General features: G+C 35.2%; 1 protein-coding gene across 4 annotated transcripts in view; it reads right to left on the reverse strand.

Moving 5' to 3' along the window:
• plxnb2b (plexin b2b) overlaps nt 1–20,444 on the reverse strand; it is a 148,832-nt gene that overhangs the window by 47,769 nt on the left and 80,619 nt on the right. For 2 of the 4 annotated variants that reach the window (XM_043227476.1, XM_043227475.1), the window contains one exon: nt 5,039–5,111. The exons of the other annotated variants lie outside the window; for them this stretch is intronic. The gene's annotated coding sequence lies outside the window, so the exon portion shown is untranslated. The remainder of the gene's footprint in view (nt 1–5,038; nt 5,112–20,444) is intronic. 4 annotated transcript variants of the gene reach the window in all.

Genomic DNA, 20,444 nt, shown 5'->3' on the forward strand with positions numbered 1-20,444 from the left:
GATCCTTAATTATATTTCTCTCCTGCTTTGGAGCTGGTGGGACTCATATCGCATTAGTTATGCTTTAACGACTGTCCTCCCTCTCTCTGTCCATCTCTCTGTTGATCTAGTGGGCGATAGCGAGCAGACGTGTCGGATAATTAGGTTCTGAAATCAGGGAGATGATCGGGGAGCCGTCAGTCAGAGGCCGGCAGGCGGTCAGGAATCAGGCTAGCGTGGGCCATACTCCATTCAGAGAGGCCGTCCTTTCAGTAATGCTTTTAAAAGACTCATATTTCACACCAGAAGTTCCTGATTTGGCAAGAATAAATCGACAGCCTGACAGATGCTTTCATGATCTGGTTTTAACTCCGACTCTCAAACTCTCACTTCCTTGCAGGATAAATAAAATACCATGTCAGTGTCAGACACTAATGTTATTATTTATCAAAACAAGCAAGTATTCTATTCACATTACAGCAGGGCCGTCGCTAATGGGGTCATGTTTACAGGGGCCCGTGGCTGTGCTATTTCAACTGAGGGGCCAGCCTAAAAAAAAAAGACGCTCAGGACAGTTGAAGATTTTTCATGAAAGCTTATCAATTGCGGTTTTTAAGCCTAGGCAAATGTTAACGTTCAAAAGAGTTTAAAGCATTCAAGCACAAAATGCGAAAGAACTCGACCGGGTAATCGCGTGCTATGAATTGCTACCGTCCAATCCAAATAAAGCCGTATTACGGCAAAAATTAAACGATCAAAAAACATACAAACACGAAAAGGCGCGCGCATCGACACTCGTGTGCCTTGTTTGGTGCACACACACAGGGAGCTGCGTCTCACACACTCCTTCATGTCCTCCTGCGCCTGAACGAACAAATACACATTGACAGTTTAAATATACGATCGCGAATCTTAATTCGGCACAGTGTGCACACAGAAGCACGTCTCAGTCCTTGAACAACGAATGGAGTTTTTGTCTTTTGCTGCTCTTAACAAATATAAAATTACGTCAACGTAGCGGACTTGACGAGTTTTATCGGAAAGACCTTGCGTGAATGTAAATGATGGAAAGAATCAAATGTTTGTCATTATATTGGACGCTCAGGGCCAGATTTACTAACATTGTTGGGCGTTAAAATAGCACCGTCGGGATTTACTAAAGACGTGCAGTGAAGAATCAGTGTGAGAAAAGACGCACCTAACCTTTTGGAATATTTATGGCCAAAAATACATGTCGTGAAGCAGACGGTAATTTGCGCCGCTCTTGGTGGATTGCACTGGTCTGACTGTGTCTGTGATCTTTACTGTGCGCATTGTCTGTAAATCATACATGGGATTACGGCTCTTAAAGTGACCACGCCTAATTTACTGGTGAGAAAATCACCTCTGCAATTTTTACAAGAATTAATCGATTTTATTTATACAGCTATATTTTATTTTATATATACTGTTTTACATTTGATTATTCGGTTTCCGAACACCTACAAAAAGCATTTCATTTGCATCTTTGTTCTATTTATTTATTAGTTGCATTGCAGGCTCCAGAGTGACTGGTTTATGCTTTATATTCTGGTCTGTTTGGAAGCAAAAGGCAGGTTGAAATACAATAAAATTTGATGAATGTTCCCATTATAATCAACAAAGCTGTCTACACTGCACGCTCACTGGTCAATAATGAATAGGTGCTGATAAATAAATGTGGTCAGACGGTAGTTAATGCATTTCAAATTACGACTTCATACGCTGAGGATTTCTGAAAGAGAAGTTTCTGCATCCTCCACTAAACGCGAGATCACGATTACGGTTTATTCTGTGAAATTCTGCAGGTGAAATCCAGTCACTTCCCCCGCAGAGGTTCGTTCAGATTTGTCACGTTGAGCAAAATAAATCTACTTGATTTAAAAGAGACTTCTTTTTGAGTTGTAGCAATAGACGTTTTTTTTTTTGCTAGCAAAACGTCGCTAATGTAACCGACCGCACATCGGTGCTGAAGCGAGGAGGAGCTTTGAGTTTCACAGAGCCACAAAATCCTGTCTTTCATGATATGTTCCCTTTAATGGCAGAAAAGTCTTAAGTATGTGATACGAGGTGGATTTCAATCGACTTTTACGAATGAAATTTCGGAAACTAAAGCCGTCTGAGACGTACCTGAGAACTCCCTTTATTGTGCTGCCGCTGTTTTAAATAAGTGCTTGAATTTCCCACATGACTAAACTGGGACGTGGCAGATATGATCAAAAGTTATCCCCTCGTATCTGGTAATGTTGTAGGGCTCAGGCGGGTTTGGGCAACATCAAAGCTAAGCTTTAGCCGACACGCTACCGTTAAAATCTCCATCTATGCTCCACCTGGGCTCGCTCGCTCTCGTTCCCCGGCATTTATCTCGGCGGCCTTCTGCTGATAATTACGTCGCACAAACACACCTCTGATTATCACCTGTGGCATCGGACGGCTCGTCCAAACTCCAGGTCTGCTTCCAAAACCATCGCACACACTAAGCTTTGTCCGAGGCCAAGCTGCACAAACATTCATTTTCAATTCGGGGGAGAAGGTCCAAATGGGAACTGATGATTCAATCCCTAAATGGAGTTCTAGATGGAGTCGACTCGCGCTATCTGTGTCTTGCTCTGCTGAGTGAAGCCAATTTCTCTGCTCCTCTGGAGTCATGAGGAGATGTCTGACTGACGGAGAAGACACACACACACACACACACACACACACACGTTTGGGGGTTTCTTAAACTTTGGACACGTTTATGTGGTAAGGATGAGCAGATTTTAAATAACAATAAAAGAAAACATTTTACATGCTTTCATTCTTTGGTATATATATATATATATATATATATATATATATATATATATATATATATATATATATATATATATATATATATATGAGATACTTTTTTTACATTTTATATACACTGCAAAAAACGACTTCAAATATTTTATATAAAAAAAAATAATAATAATAAATCTCTAATTTAATAAAGATCCCTTTTATTTTAGCCCAGTCTCTTACAATATGAAAACAAATACAAAAATCATAACTACAAATCTAACTAAACAGAACTATATTTATATTATGCAAATGAATATAATTAACAATATTTGGTTTAATTGTTTATCATGTTTAATCATATGTTATTTACTGTATGTTGAACAAATTTCTAAATTATATTATTTTGAAATGATAAAAGTACAGATCCCATTGTTTTATTTAATATTTTATTATTAAACCATACCATATAATTAATACACACATATAAATATATATATATATTTATATATTGTGAAAAATATATCATGTTGAAACATTACTACAATACATAATTGGGGCATAACAGAAAATAACACTGGGGTGGATATGACACTTCAGAAATTAATAATAATAATAATAATAATAATAATAATAAATGTGTAAAAAATACAGTAGTGTCCAAAATTCTTAGAACACTTGACATATTTAAGAGATTACAGTGTTTTTGTTGTTGTTCTGGCCATTACAATACCCATACATTATAAATTCCATTGCTGGAACTACCTGCGATGGAAGAAACCCAGATTTCAACTCTATCGAGTAAATTTGGGCAAGTTAGAAGTTAGAAAATAAATCATATATATATATATATATATATATATATATATATATATATATATAGTATGACTCACTTCAACTGATATTTGTTGTGCTCACAGAAATCAAATCACCTGCATGTTTTATGAACATTATTGAATGAAATCATGATTTGGAGGCAAAAAAGTCAATATTTTCAGATCTGTCAGGTGCTTTATCCATTTTGGCCATTGGTATATTTGTACAATTCACAAAATGAGAGAATTCTCCCATGATGCAACTGTTTGACATTGTCAGAATGAGTGTTTTCAGAGAGTTTACTTTCTCAAAGTCTACAGGGACACAAGTGCTCATAGTTGAAGAAACCGCTTCCTCTGATACCGTTCACATGAGACTCCTTGCTAATGCTAAATGAAGCTCTATGCTAATGGGAGCTCCCCTGGCGTCTCTGCCACTTGTTTTTAACATGACCGATAAATATTCAAACTCATTTTCCCAGCGCCATCAATTAAGCACAAGACAGTTTTGTTCTGCAGCAGGGAATAATTTGGGTTTGGTTCCAGTGAGAAGGTGCTGAAGTTCTGAAGGATGATGAATCATGTGACAGACGGCGTGATTGATGTCAGCCTACTGCTCTTAAGAGACACACCTTAAAGAATTCAGTCACATCAAATTGAAATGCCATCACTTACATTCTTTTGCCATTACAAACACATTTTTTGTTATTTTTCTCACTGAATACAAGAAAAAAGAAAGAAAAAAAAAATCTGCAAGCAAGGATGTTTTAATTCTCATGTTTATGTTTGTTTAAAAATTATGTCTACAAATCTAAAATCATTCTTAAAATAATTATAAGCATTATTAAACCAATAGTAATATGTTAAATACATTATATATTATTATTATTATTATTATTATTATATTTATATAATTATTAATATATTTATATGATGCAATTATTGTTTCCTGGTATATTCTTCATCAATTCTTTAGAAAGAATAAATAAATAAATATTATATATTATATATGTGTGTGTATATTTATTATATTTATTTATTTTTATGATTACTATTGTAAATAAATTAAAAATAACTGGAAATATTTTTACAATTTCATTTGCATTTTCTATTTGTATTAAATTATATTATTATATTTTATATTGTTATAATTCTAAATTGTTGATGTTATTTAATATTTTTATTTTATTTTATATATATATATATTATATTATATATATATATATATATATACACACACACAGATATAGATATATGCACTTTTTCATATTAAATAATACATTTTTACAACTACATAAACTTTGCAACAATATATTTGATTTTCCTCACAGCTTTATTAATATATTACAGCCAATATGAAGAGATTTCTTCTGTACTTTTGAGTGAACTGTTCCTTTAAGGAGGAGAAAATCAACTACAGCAAGGGATGTTAATAATCTCTGTCAGAGCAGGAAGACACTTACTTCCAAGGCGAAAATTGCTTTAATTGATGCTTGACATAAGAGTGAGGTGTCTGTCTGTTCAACCTCCACGACTCTGAAAAAGAGAGAGAGAGAGAGAGAGAATGAGGTGTGTGTAACAGATTCAGATAAATCACACGGCTCCTGTAATCTTCTCTCTCATTCAAATCATCATTCTCTCTTCTATAGACCTGTTTAATCTGTAATGGAGCCTGGTTAGGGAGAGAATCAATGTAAGTACCCTTATTAGGGGATTTGAGAGGTGTAAATAAGTTAGAGGCTGGCTGCGAGGGCGGGGGGAGGCCATCAAATTTTAATGCGCTGTGAGAAGACGGGAGGCCAGCTTTCTCCGAGAACCCCCGATGAGGATCTCAAACCCCAGAGGAGCTGTGAGGGAGTTCTCCGGAAATCACACGCAAACCTTCGATCGACACATTTTCCTCTGTGTTAAACACACACTGAAGCAACTATGCTGCTTTCTAAGAGTTTTTGGCTGAATTCTGTAGCAGCATCATATACTTTTGACTTTTTTTGTGTGTGCGTATGTGTGTTGCTATATACATGGTATGAATAAATATACAAATTAATTACTATGCAAATATTTATCACAGTCTATGATCATATAAAAAACTATTTTACGTACAATTATGTAAAATTTTATATATTATTATTTTATAATTATATTCATTGGTAACATTTACAATCATATTCATTTTTCATATTCAAAAATGATATGTAATTATACTAAAATTGCTTTCAAATAATTTAAGTATTATTTAAACACACACACACACACACACACACACACACACATATATATATATATATATATATATATATATATATATATATATATACACAAACACACACAAACACACATTTTATTTTACGAAGTACTACAATGAAGGATGAGAATAAAATGTATACATATATGTTAATACACACAAATTAGAATTATATTAAAATGTATGAAAAATGTGTGTTTGTGTGTTAAATAATATATTTTAATATTTTTTAATATTATATTTTCCAATAACAAATAATCAACTAAATGACTGTTTCCCCCATTACAACGCCGTTACCGTTAATGATAATAGAACGTGGCATTACTATGAATTATCATAGGCTAATATTATTAGGCCTACCATTTTATTTTTCTGTTCATTTGACAACAATGTCTCCGTTTTGATTTCAGCAAATCAATTTGAGCGAACGCAAACAACGTGATTAACATTCATGAATGCAGCAGCTCGTTAATTCTAGTCATCTTATAACGCTAAATTATAAACAAAATAATATTATGATGCCACAAAAAATTACTATGACCGTTTTACTGCCAAGGTGTCCATAGAGTTACAATAATACGTACCGAATTCGATGGGTGTCTCTCACATTGTCTGAGGTACGTTAAAATAGAATTCTAAAATTATATTTAGGGTCCATTTCATTCATTTAACATATTTAATATTGGGGACATCCAAGTCAGACACGTTTGAATTTTATTTACTCATCAAAAATAGTAACTGAGTTATTACCAGGGAAAGAAACTATTCTGTTACTTAAAAAAAAGTAGTATGCCCAACACTGACAATTAATTATACTGAATATATACTCTATGCCTCCCACATGGTGTTTCCATAACAAACCTGTTGCTATCTCAGCACACTTCTAACTGGTCACTTAAAAGCTAGCGTTTCAGTTAGCACGCTGCTATAAGAGGCAGCCGTCCATGTAGCTCTCCGGGGTTTGAAACACAGCCAGAGATCCGCTTCTTTACAACAACAGCAAAATGCTAAAAAGGATAAATGGTCTTTGCAGGTGCTAAATCCGCTAATTGCTTTTCGCTAAATGTACTTGTTACTACTTCTGGTCACGCTACACCACTTTAATTATTCACACCAAAGACTAATTAGTCTTATTGGTGCAAACAGAGGCGGACGCAACCTCCATTAGAGGCAAATCAAAGCTCAAACGCTTAGCTAGACGCGGGGGTTTTTTAGCGTCGCGCCGCTAGCGTCGAGCTACTACTCTGTCTGCCTGTAATCAGCGTGAGCGAAAAGTTTCAGCTCGAAGCTCCGATGAAATATAAGACCTAATTAAGCGGCGAGCAGAAGTGCTGATGTAGGACAAGTTATAACCTTTCATATCCTGATGAATATGGATTTCAGGGCACGGAGGAGGCCAGCGTCGGATCAGCATACTTACGGAGAGAGCTTTATAAATATCACGCGACCTCAGAACGTGAACCCGCGGTCAGAGGCTCCGCCGGCAGAATGAGGAGCCGGAGACAGACAGTGTTTTAATAAATCTGCTCATTCAACACGTGTGCGCCATACTGTTGCCTATGGAAACCACCTGAGAGCGCCGACACATTTCTGCATCATTTAGTGAATCACCATCTGCCTCTGACAGAGCTCTGGAAGATCTGGACAGAAATGGGCTTTTGCGTTCCAACTGATATGTATGTGTATGTTGAAAAGTTAATTTGCAAAATCAGATGACTCCGTCTTTAACTATTTTTAAAAAGTCATTTTTTTCATTGTGCATTCCGACTGATCTCAGTCTAACAGTCAGCTTATTTTGACTGGGTTAAACCAATCACTCAAAATACAGCCAAGTAACACAATAAAACATAACATGATATCATAATAAAAACTGTACTTGTAAATAAGCTTTTCACTTCTATCTATCCATCTATCTATCATGTATATATATATATATATATATGTATATATATATATATATATATATATATGTGTATATATATATATATATATATATATATATATATATAAAAATGTATATATAATAATATATCCCTATATATATATATATATATATATAAATATCAAAAATGTATTTCATTATGTTCTATTACTATTTAACGATTATAAACATCTGACAGATTTAATATTTATCATTATAAACATACAATGAATTATACATCTAATTCTACTATATTAGAAATAAATATCCACCACTGCTGCTAGCAAAATATTACATACTTCTTAAACACACAATTTTCTTTTTATAATTATCCTTTTATAATATTACTTTTTAATACACGGTATGGAATTACGAATTTCCAATATAAGAGCATGAACCGAAAAAGCAGGCAGCCCAGACATCTGGCAGATCTCCCCGGTTAATGTGAACGCTAATCTCAAGGTACAGCTCTGTCTTTTGTTTGTGCTGATTGGATTAGTTTGACAGCGTATACTGATTATCAAGGCCGGGAGGTTTCTGTCACTGGGCTCATTCCTGTACAGCATTTGCATGCTTTGTTTGGTTTTCACTGTACCTCGACGTACCCCTCCCCATGAAGGGTATGATACGAATGATTTATTTTATCATATCAAATAGTAGTTGCAGTGTTTAACCAGCGAAGGCAAACAGCAAAACCTTGACCCTGACCCCTAAGTGTAACAGATCTTGCTATGAATCATGGGTACGGTTCAGTCCAGATGATCTGATGCAGACAGGATTAAGAGCTCTTCAGAAAACTCTTTGGGTTTGACATATTGAGGATTCTGCAGTGTACAGGACACAAACACAATCCCATACAGACAGTACGGTGAACTCCACCGTATCTGTCCCGACCAAACAAGCTCAAACTGCCACATCCTGCTGCAAACTTTCCAATTACGGGGATGAAAAATGGCCGGCGCTGATTGTGTTGTGATCGATCGCAACCTAGAAATCTTCTGACCTACATACAGCAATGTAATGGGGTTAAAAGATCCGCTTTCCAACTGCTGCATTCAACACTGAGGAATTTATTTAACAGTCGTCTAAAAAAAGCATACAATAAAAGTACACTAATAAACCGCATATTTTTTATGCCTTTAGCGCGCAGTATAAGACGTTAGGCCTCGATTTTGCTCGCGTTAAACATCAATCTAACACAATTTACTTAGTTTCATTCTTCTAACAAAAAACAAGTGCTGCCTTAAGGGTAAGAAAGGCACATTTCATTTAGGATGTATTTGCTAAAACTTTTTTTACACCAAACTAATAAAAAGCATTTGGCAGTAAACACTCAAAGCCCTCGGGGAATCAAATCCTGAAGGAGACAATTGAGATTTAAAGCAAGAGCATTTTTGAAATACACAAGAAAATATTGCATTAAGACACAAAAAAAATAACTGTTGAGTTTCCTTTCATTTCATAAAACAGCTGAAATCAAAAGAAGCATATGAAATATATATATATAAAATGTATATATGTGTACATACACACACACACACACATTATACATATATATATATATATATATATATATATATATATATATATATATATATATATATATATATATATATATATATATATATATATATATATACAGAGCGTGGACAAAATTGTTGGTACCCTTTGGTCAATGAAAGAAAAAGTCACAATGGTCACAGAAATAACTGTTATCTGACAAATTAATAATAAATAAAAATTCTATAAATGTTAACCAATGAAAGTCAGACATTGTTTTTCAACCATGCTTCAACAGAATTATTTAAAAAAATAAACTCACGAAACAGGCATGGACAAAAATGATGGTACCCCTAGAAAACACTGAAAATAATGTGACCAAAGGGACATGTTAATTCAAGGTGTGTCCACTAATTAGCATCACAGGTGTCTACAACCTTGTAATCAGCCATTGGGCCTATATATATGGCTCCAGGTAATCACTGTGTTGTTTGGTGATATGGTGTGTACCACACTCGACATGGACCAGAGGAAGCAAAGGAAAGAGTTGTCTCAAGAGATCAGAAAGAAAATTATAGACAAGCATGTTAAAGGTAAAGGCTATAAGACCATCTCCAAGCAACTAGATGTTCCTGTGACTACAGTTGCACATATTATTCAGAAGTTTAAGATCCATGGGACTGTAGCCAACCTCCTGGACGTGGCCGGAGGAAAATTGATGACAAATCTAAGAGACGGATAATCGAATGGTAACAAAGAGCCTAGAAAGATCTAAAGAGATTCAAGGTGAACTTCATGCTCAAGGAACATCAGTGTCAGAGCACCATCCGTCGTTGTTTGAGCCAAAAGAGATGGGAGCGAAAGAGACACCTTCATGCCAAAGTGGACTACATGGGAGACGACCAAGGAGGACACCATTGTTGAAAACGAATCATAAAAAAGCAAGACTGGAATATGCCAAACTACATGTTGACAAGCCACAAAGCTTCTGGGAGAATGTCCTGTGGACAGATGAGACAAAAATCGAAGTTTTTGCCAAGGCACATCAGCTGTATGTTCACAGACGAAAAAATGAAGCATATCAAGAAAAGAACACTGTCCCTACTGTGAAACATGGAGGAGGCTCTGTTATGTTCTGGGGCTGCTTTGCTGCTGCGTCTGGCACAGGGTGTCTTGAATCTGTGCAGGGTACAATGAAATCTCAAGACTATCAAGGAATTCTAGAGAGAAATGTACTAGCCAGTGTCAGAAAGCTTGGTCTCAGTGCTTGAGGTCATGGGTCTTGCAACAGGACAATGACCCAAAACACACCGCTAAAAACACCCAAGAATGGCTAAGAGGAAAAATTGGACTATTGTAAAGTGGCCTTCTATGAGCCCTGACCTCAATCCTATTGAGCATCTTTGGAAGGAGCTGAAACATGCAGTCTGGAAAAGGCACCCTTCAAACCGGACACAACTGGAGCAGTTTGCTCATGAGAGTGGGCCAAAATACCTGCTGAGAGGTGCAGAAGTCTCATTGACAGTTACAGGAAGCGTTTGATTGCAGTGATTGCCTCAAAAGGTTGCGCAACAAAATATTAAGTTAGGGGTACCATCATTTTTGTCAGGTCTGTTTCATGAGTTTATTTTTTTAATAATTCTGTTGAAGCATGGTTGAAAAACAATGTCTGACTTTCATTGGTTAACATTTATAGAATTTTATTTATTATTACTTTTGTCAGATTAAAGTTATTTCTGTGACCATTGTGAGTTTTCTTTCATTGACCAAAGGGTACCAACAATTTTGTCCACGTCTGTCTATATATATATATATATATATATATATATATATATAATTATGAAATTAACACTGAAATAGAAATTTAAAAAGTAACAAAATGTATTAGTAAATATTAATTTTTCTTTTAATCTTACATAAGCTTCTAAAATTTAAATAATGTATTTTTAAATTTTTTTTTGGTTGTGTTTAGTAATTTTTGCATGAATCATATGTATGTACGTATGCAAATGGTGTGTAAAATGTTATTTTCTGAGCAAATATTATAGCATTTTTTGGAGTAATTGTTGCACAAATCATTTGCACAAAATTAGCTAAATGTGCATATTTCATGCATTAAAAATAATTATTACTACTCTGGTTAACCATAAATCACACAAAATGTTGCCTTAAAGTGAATTAAATTAAAAGTACATTTGACTGAATAGTTCACCTAAACATTTTGTCATCATTTACTGTCAATAATGTAATAATAACCTGTGTAAGTTTCTTTCTTATGTTGAACGCAAAACATATTTTGAAGAAAGCTAATAATCAAACTCTCGCTGGTCCCCATTGACTTCTATTACGAAAAAACGCATTTAGCACAGAATGCTTTAATGTGAATAAAACCTGAAGTCAAAAGATTTGAGATGTAAAGGAAGGGCAAACATGTCGACAGCCTCCAGAGTCGGTAAACGCTGCAGAAACCGAAAGCACCGAGGGTGAAGGCAAACAGTTTTACTGTTATTATTTATGTATTGTTAATTTAACCTCGCAAAAGCACCACCGCAAAGCAGATAAGCAGCATCCTCTGAGGCCTTATCTCATTAACATTAACCCCTCTGCAGAACAAAACTTCTGAAAACACCTGTTTCCCAATCCGTGACAAACACATTCAAAGAGTTTGGAGTTTTTAGGGCACCCGAGACCCCTGTGTTTCGGTCTCCCTCTCTCCTGCAACGGATCCCGCAACAAACACAGCGCAAAACCTCTCCTGCTGCGCTTCCTCACAGATAAAATGCCTGTTTGTGCCATCTTTGAATGTCGTTATAAAGCCTGCGATACAATGGCAAACGCCGAGGGATTCTGCTCAAAGTTGTGGAAGTTCTCTGGAAGCGTGGCACCGGGGACGGCCGTCCTCTCCTGAGAAAGAGCTGTAGCTGCGCCGCCGTTCAAAATTCATGCATGCAGTAGCGTGTGGCACGCAGGGCCTGATTTATAGATGTTTAACTGCGGTTTTAGCATATGGAAATCAGAGAGATCCGCATAAAGATGCAGGGCTCCCCCAGGAACATGCTGCTTTTTCCTGTTTACTTTTCTCTAAAGATTCCTAGCTCCGACCCACATAAACCGGAAATCTCCTTCACGCCCCACGGCTGACTGAGGTCGACGGGAATGTTGTGGAAGAAGAGAACACCTCAATCAGACGTCATTCACTTCTTTAATGCTCCACTTTTATTTATTGATTGACCAAAACAAGCGTAAATATATAAGTGTAACCATTCATAATATATATATATATATATATATATATAAATAAAATAATAGAAACTTATAGAAAAAGAATATGAATATATTCATGTGTAAGCAAGTAAATATTCTCTATATAGTATTTGTATTTATACATACATTAATATACACAGCACACATACATGTAAACAAAATATATTTTAGATGTGATTAACTGAAATGTAATTAATTTTGTAAATGCAATGTACATATATAATTTTTTCTTTTCCTTAAATATATAAATGTGGGTGTTTTTATGTATACATAAATATACACAGCACACAGAAATATATAAAATATATAAAAAATAAATAAATATATAAAAAATAAAAAACATAATGCATAAAATATAAAAATAAAAACATAATATATATATATATATATATATATATATATATATATATATATATATATATATATATATATATATATATATTTGAGTATATTGGCCTTAACACTAACTCTAGTTAACTCGCTAACACACAAAACAAATGCAAAAAAACTGCAAAAATTTAAAATGTAAAACAATGTCAACCTCTGACATCTAATGTTAAAGTAATGACGTAACGCAAGTCGCTTTTTGTATGCGATTTCCACAATAATGCAAAGCGCTACTTTTATAATTCAACTTAAACATAAAACACAGTCTCAGACAAACACACTCATCGTCTGCGAAACTGCAAGAGAAAAGTAAACCAATCATCCAACCCAAACACTACAACACCAAGAAAGGTTTTTTTTTCACCCAGCCCTTGAAATAAAATAAACAGTGATTACTGTGAAAATGGAACTGCGTTCACAAGCGCAACACTTGTGCGGTCCACGTGAAAGACGCCGAAGAAAAGCAAGCAGCAGCTTAGTGAAATTTTGTCTCAAAGATGCTTATGAAGCGTTCTGAAGGAGGCTGACAGCGGCAGATTTTAAATCCTCATCTCACAGTGAGTGAAAAGCCTGCATCTGGAGGGGGGAGCGGTTCATTTCTCCACGTAAAACGACGGCGAATGAGGAAGGAGGGGGATTTGGGGGGCGGTAATCTCGAAAATACTGAGTAATACTCATTAAACGAGTCTGGGTGGACTGTTTGTGGAGAAGAGAAGGGGGAGGCTGAACGCTAAAGCTCTTTATTTGGAGTAAAAATGAAAGTATTGTGTCGTCCGTCGTCGTGAAAGTTTGAAACGCACGCCGAGTTCAGCAGGAGTTTTTCCAGACGTTTGTAACGTCGGCGAATCGGCGGAGAGCTCTGGGCTTCAGAGACAAACAGAGGTGCATGAATGAGCTTTGATCATCTCGCAGCTCTAAAGCACACCAACACTAAACAAAGAGTCGTATTCCGTAGAGATCTGTGCATTAAAACAAATCTGTGTCCAAAATGAGAATATCTGGGTGCTTCGTTCATTTTCAGTATACCTACGGGGAAAAACAGGCTTTGCATATGGAACTGGGTCAAATGCAAAAAAGACACTTGAATTAAAATTTAAATGAAAGAAGTTTGCAAAAACGTACTACGCAAACACACTATTCAATAAACAACCCAAAATAGAACGCAAGTCGACATGAAATGACATTAACAAGCCGTTTTATTTCCATAATGTCACTTTTTTTTCAGGTAAAACTAGATATTTCATGAGGAACGATAATCATCTTTAAATACGAAAATGACATCCAGCCAAAATTGCATTAAAATTTTCTCCGTCAAATCAAAATAAAAGTTTACTGTATATTTTTATTATATAAAAACACACACACATATATATATATATATATATATATATATATATATATATATATATATATATATATATATATATATATATATATATATATATATATATATATATATATATATATATGTGTGTGTGTGTGTATTTCCATGTATATATTTATATTCAAAGACGTTATATTATATATAAATATATCTAATATATACCATTTTTTTGTAAAATATATACAAATATATACAAGTATCGTTTGACAGCACTATTAAAATTAAAGTCAATTCGGAAGAAGAGCATTTTTTAAGAACTCTTAAAGATATAATGACATATTTGTTTGTGCACTGCTGAAATATTCCTGGTAAAGGAGTAGTTTACGCAGAAATTTTAAATGTATTCGCCTTCAGGCCATCCAAGATGTAGAAGAGTTTTCTCCTTCATCGGGTTTTGGCAAATGTAGCATTACATCACCCGCTCACCAACGAATACTCTGCAGTAAATGGGTGCCGTCAGAATAAGAGTCCAAAACAGCACATAATTCACTGCAGAGGAGATGAGTTAACCCTTTAGTGATGAAGAGACATACTCATCTACTCATCTTGGGAAGCCTGCAGGGCGAGCAGGCAAATTTTTCAGCGAATTATAATTTTTGGTTGAGGAGTTCAAATAAGAGTGGATTTTAAATAAGAAATATGTCTTTGTACAGTAATAATCATCATTAATGTCTTCATTCCCGCTACCATGTGATTCTTATCCCCCCACATCGGCTTTGTCTTAATCCATTATTACACATGCTTTTGGTAATCATAGTTTTATCGAGGTTAAGCATTAAAATGCAAACAGAAAGGCTCCCGTCCAATCACGCGCTGCGGAGGAGGGAAGCTCATGCACTTCCTGTCGTTCTGCCGCCCACTAATCTGCTGTCATGTGTGTGGCTGCAAAACACGTTCCGCTGAATAAATCCACATTATTTTACCAGCGGATTTAGATTTGGATAGATGTAATGTTGCGTTTTAATATCTTAACCTCTCTGTAATATCTCAATTGTTTCTGTTAGACAGAAATGAGATTAAATAGAGAATAAATGAGGACTGCTTTGTCTTCTGATGGAAAAACTAAATATCTGCAGTAATGTCATCCGGAGTTTTAAAAGAGATCTCAGCGGTGCATTGAACCTGCCTCAGATTGGTCAGGATACAAAATCGTCACCAGACATTGGACGTCTAATTATATCTCCAGTATTTCTCCTCCAAAGCGACAACAGACAACCCTCTATGATAGCCTATCCATATTATTTTATCATGTGTTCACAAATCAGACTACACCGGCTGTGCTGCTTTTGATTCACTAAAATGAATCGGTTCGCAGTCACATGCATCCATGATATCAGACTACAACAGTTGCGTTTCATGTTTTTGATTCACTAAAACGAATCGGTTCATAAGATTCATATGCAATATGAATCAGAGTAAACAATTAGCATTTTATGCCTTTGATTCACTAAAATGAACCAGTTGGTAAGAGTCACAATGCTTCCATGATATCAGACTACGCCAGTTTTGCTTCATGTTTTTGACTCACTAAAACAAACCGGTTCATAAAAGTCGCGTTCATGAATCACATTACATAATTTGTGCTGTAGAGTATTTTTTTGAAATACTAAAAATGAACTAGTTCATAAGAGTCATGTTTTGTGAATCAGACTACACCAGTTTAGTTTAATGTTTCTGATTCACTAAAATGAACCAGCTCAAAAAAGTCATGTTGATGAATCAGATGGCAGCAGTTGCACCTTGTTTTGATTCACTAAAATGAACCAGTTCATAAGAGTCATATGCTTTGATGCTATCAGACTACAACAGTTGCTTTCATGTTTTTGATTCACCAAAAATAATTACTTCATAAGAGTCAGAACGCATCCATGATATCAGACTACACCAGTTTTGCGTCATGTTTTTGACTCACTAAAACAAACTAGTTCATAAAAGTCACGTTCATGAATCACATTACATAATTTGTACTGTAGAGTATTTTTTTTAAATATTAAACATGAACTAGTTAATAAGAGTCATGTTTTGTGAATCAGACTACACCAATTTAGCTTTATGTTTCTGATTCACTAAAATGAACCAGTTCCTAAGAGTCATATGCTTTGATGCTATCAGACTACAAAAGCTGCTTTTATGTTTTCGATTCACTAAAATGAATCATAAGAGTCACAATGCATCAATGATATCAGACTACAGCAGTTTCGCTTCATGTTTTTGACTCACTAAAACAAACCAGTTCGTGTTCATGAATCACATTACAGAATTTGTACTGTAGAGTATTTTTTTTGAAATACTTAAATGAACTAGTTCATAACAGTCATGTTTCGTGAATCAGTCTACACCAGTTTAGCTTTGTTTCTGATTCACTAAAATGAACAAGATCGTAAAAGTCACGTTGATGAATCAGATGACAGAGCTGTATTTTTGATTCAATAAAATGAACTAGTTTATAAGGGTCAAGTGTCTGCGAATCAAACTACTCTGTTCATGTTTATATTTTTGTGTGCGGCTCGCAAGGACAAATCAACCCAGAAACATGTTGTCCTTTCATTATTTTGCAGTACACTGCCTTTTTACTCGTACACATTCAACGTGGACAAAAAGCAGTCGAGATACGACTTCTTTTGCCATTAGGATTTATTAGCAGGAGTGTAAACACTTTGATATTTCAAATGAAGATTCTGATTAATCAGAAAGTCTATATTTTAAACCAGTCCTAGTTAATACTTTAACTAAGAATGACCGAGGGCTGGCTTTTCCTCAGCGGTAATAAACACACGCTCACATATACTCTCTAAAAACCCTGAACATCAGTGCACTAGTGTTTTGTTCCCCGGCACAGACTCAGATAATCAGCCTGTGAGAGCAGCTCTTCAAGTCTGAAGAGCTTCTGTCATTCAGAGCGTTTCTCCAGACCAGCATCTGTCCTGCGGTGAGCATTATCATCACTCTTCCATTAGGTGACTCATTTACTTTCCATGCATTTGAAACGAAGCTATACAGACTCAATGCAATCCTCTTATGTACGTCTATCAGGGGCGAGAGGTTACTGCTCGAATGAAAAAAAACTATTTCTGTTTGTTTATTCTTTTAATAAAGAGTGCAAGTCACACTGACTACTTTTATGATACTGTTATGATTCTTTGTCATCCGGAAGATCAAATGTTCATCACTTATATGAAAAAGTACATTTCAGTACATCTCTCTTTGTTTCACTGAAGACAGCCAGACAGTCAGACAGCAAAAGCTGAGAAAATAAATCGAGTTCCTTAGCATAATAGTATTTTTTACCAAATTGCATTGTAACTGTAAAACGCTCAGCCTTAACTACATTATTGCTTTTTAAAATAAATGCGAGCATGCTATGATAACGATGTTTAATAAGTAATTACATGAATTATTAATTAGATCTTAACATATGTTTTCTGAAGAAGATATTAATGTTTGAACAAAGATCGTAATGGTTAACTAAAACTAAAAGCATTAAAAATGTATGATTTGTATTTTACGTAAACTAAAAAAAATGAAAAAATTATTTTTACATATATAAAATATTTTATATATATATATATATATATATATATATATATATTATATGTATTTATTAATATATATATATATATATATATATATATATATACACACACACACGTATATATATATTATATAAATAATGTATATATTGTATATTTTAAAATGTATACGTACATACATTTATTCACATGTATATAACTGTTTTCTTTATTTATCCATATATTTTATATATGTGCATGAATGAAAACCCAACCTACAGTATATTTACTATTTTTTAATAATCGTCTTTTCGTTCAAACAGTTCAGCACAAAATCTGAGATATCATTCACGTCTAAAGTGCAAACATTAGGGCAGGTTCCATGCCAAATCCTGAAACTTTAGCCGGTTTAGTTTCCCTAGAGATGTATTTTGTGAGATGTGAGTTGTAAAATCAAGCCCGTGCAGGAGGAAATCATTTGAAAGTGAGCGAAAACGTTCAGAAGATCAGCTCTGTGAAGATCTCTGACCCCTAACCAGCAAAACTCTCCATGCAGACTCCAAAGTCTCCATAAAACGACTGAGTGCTTCTGCTATCTGTTCCTCTCCCCCCGATAAAACCAGCATTTTTCCACCTGAGCGCCTGGATGGCAGACCCGGACGCCTGCGCAGCTCCAGCGCCCGCTCTGAGACACACACACGCGTTAGGCTCTCTATTCAAATTCAGCTCGGTGCTCAATCACCCTGTCTAACATCTGAACTCCCTGTTTTCTGCCGAGCCGCGGCGGGAGCGTGTTTCTGACAGCGCAGGCGACAGCTCTACTTCAACAGGGAGCTGAACTCATCCTTTCCAGGGAAGAGCGCGGAGTCTCTGGAGGAGCCGAGCATCAATTTCCTGTCAGAGACGCCTGTGGGCCTCCGTTGAGGAGGCGTCGCCAGAGATAACGCAAGACAAGCAACTTATAGCTGCCCCTCTATGCCTGCGGAGCACAAACAAGAGATGAGAAGCTGTAGCGAGGGCTCTATCGAGACCACCATCACATCCTGTGAGCACGCATTGAGGGAGCTGGGTCTGCCTCAAAACATGTGTCCAGCCTGATGCATGATGGGAGTACTTTACTGTATTATACATATTATACACACACACACACACACACACACACATATATATTCAGCACATAATTCACACACAAACAATTTTAAATGTGCAGATTTTTTTATTAATCAACAATATTATTTTTTAAATAATGCAGAAATAAGTTTATACGTGCTGAAGCAATATTTGTATGTGTGCTGTGTATATTTATTTAAATATAAAAAATACAATGCAAGAATATATTTCAGAGAAACAGGTTATACTTGTATATTAAATATATTAATTTATACATTTCTAAATCATATATATAAATTATATATATATAAATTATATATAGACATGCAAATATTTTCATATATTCTGCATGTCTGTGTATTTATATACACATAATAAATATACACAAAAAATAGATTTTGCGAACAAAACTATTTATTTATTTTCTTTAATTCATAAATTAATTACATTAAATTATCCAAATCCAAATGACAAATACTATATATATATATATATATATATATATATATATATATATATATATATATATATATATATATATATATATATATACAGACGTGGACAAAATTGTTGGTACCCTTTGGTCAATGAAAGAAAAAGTCACAATGGTCACAGAAATAACTGTTATCTGACAAATTAATAATAAATAAAAATTCTATAAATGTTAACCAATGAAAGTCAGACATTGTTTTTTCAACCATGCTTCAACAGAATTATTTAAAAAAATAAACTCACGAAACAGGCATGGACAAAAATGATGGTACCCCTAGAAAACACTGAAAATAATGTGACCAAAGGGACATGTTAATTCAAGGTGTGTCCACTAATTAGCATCACAGGTGTCTACAACCTTGTAATCAGCCATTGGGACTATATATATGGCTCCAGGTAATCACTGTGTTGTTTGGTGATATGGTGTGTACCACACTCGACATGGACCAGAGGAAGCAAAGGAAAGAGTTGTCTCAAGAGATCAGAAAGAAAATTATAGACAAGCATGTTAAAGGTAAAGGCTATAAGACCATCTCCAAGCAACTAGATGTTCCTGTGACTACAGTTGCACATATTATTCAGAAGTTTAAGATCCATGGGACTGTAGCCAACCTCCTGGACGTGGCGCGGGAGGAAAATTGATGACAAATCTAAGAGACGGATAATCCGAATGGTAACAAAAGAGCCTAGAAAGACTTCTAAAGAGATTCAAGGTGAACTTCATGCTCAAGGAACATCAGTGTCAGATCGCACCATCCGTCGTTGTTTGAGCCAAAGTGGACTACATGGGAGACGACCAAGGAGGACACCATTGTTGAAAACGAATCATAAAAAAGCAAGACTGGAATATGCCAAACTACATGTTGACAAGCCACAAAGCTTCTGGGAGAATGTCCTGTGGACAGATGAGACAAAAATCAAAGTTTTTGCCAAGGCACATCAGCTGTATGTTCACAGACGAAAAAATGAAGCATATCAAGAAAAGAACACTGTCCCTACTGTGAAACATGGAGGAGGCTCTGTTATGTTCTGGGGCTGCTTTGCTGCGTCTGGCACA

Source organism: Puntigrus tetrazona, chromosome 25 (assembly GCF_018831695.1).
Source record: "Puntigrus tetrazona isolate hp1 chromosome 25, ASM1883169v1, whole genome shotgun sequence".
Lineage (NCBI taxonomy): Eukaryota > Metazoa > Chordata > Actinopteri > Cypriniformes > Cyprinidae > Puntigrus > Puntigrus tetrazona.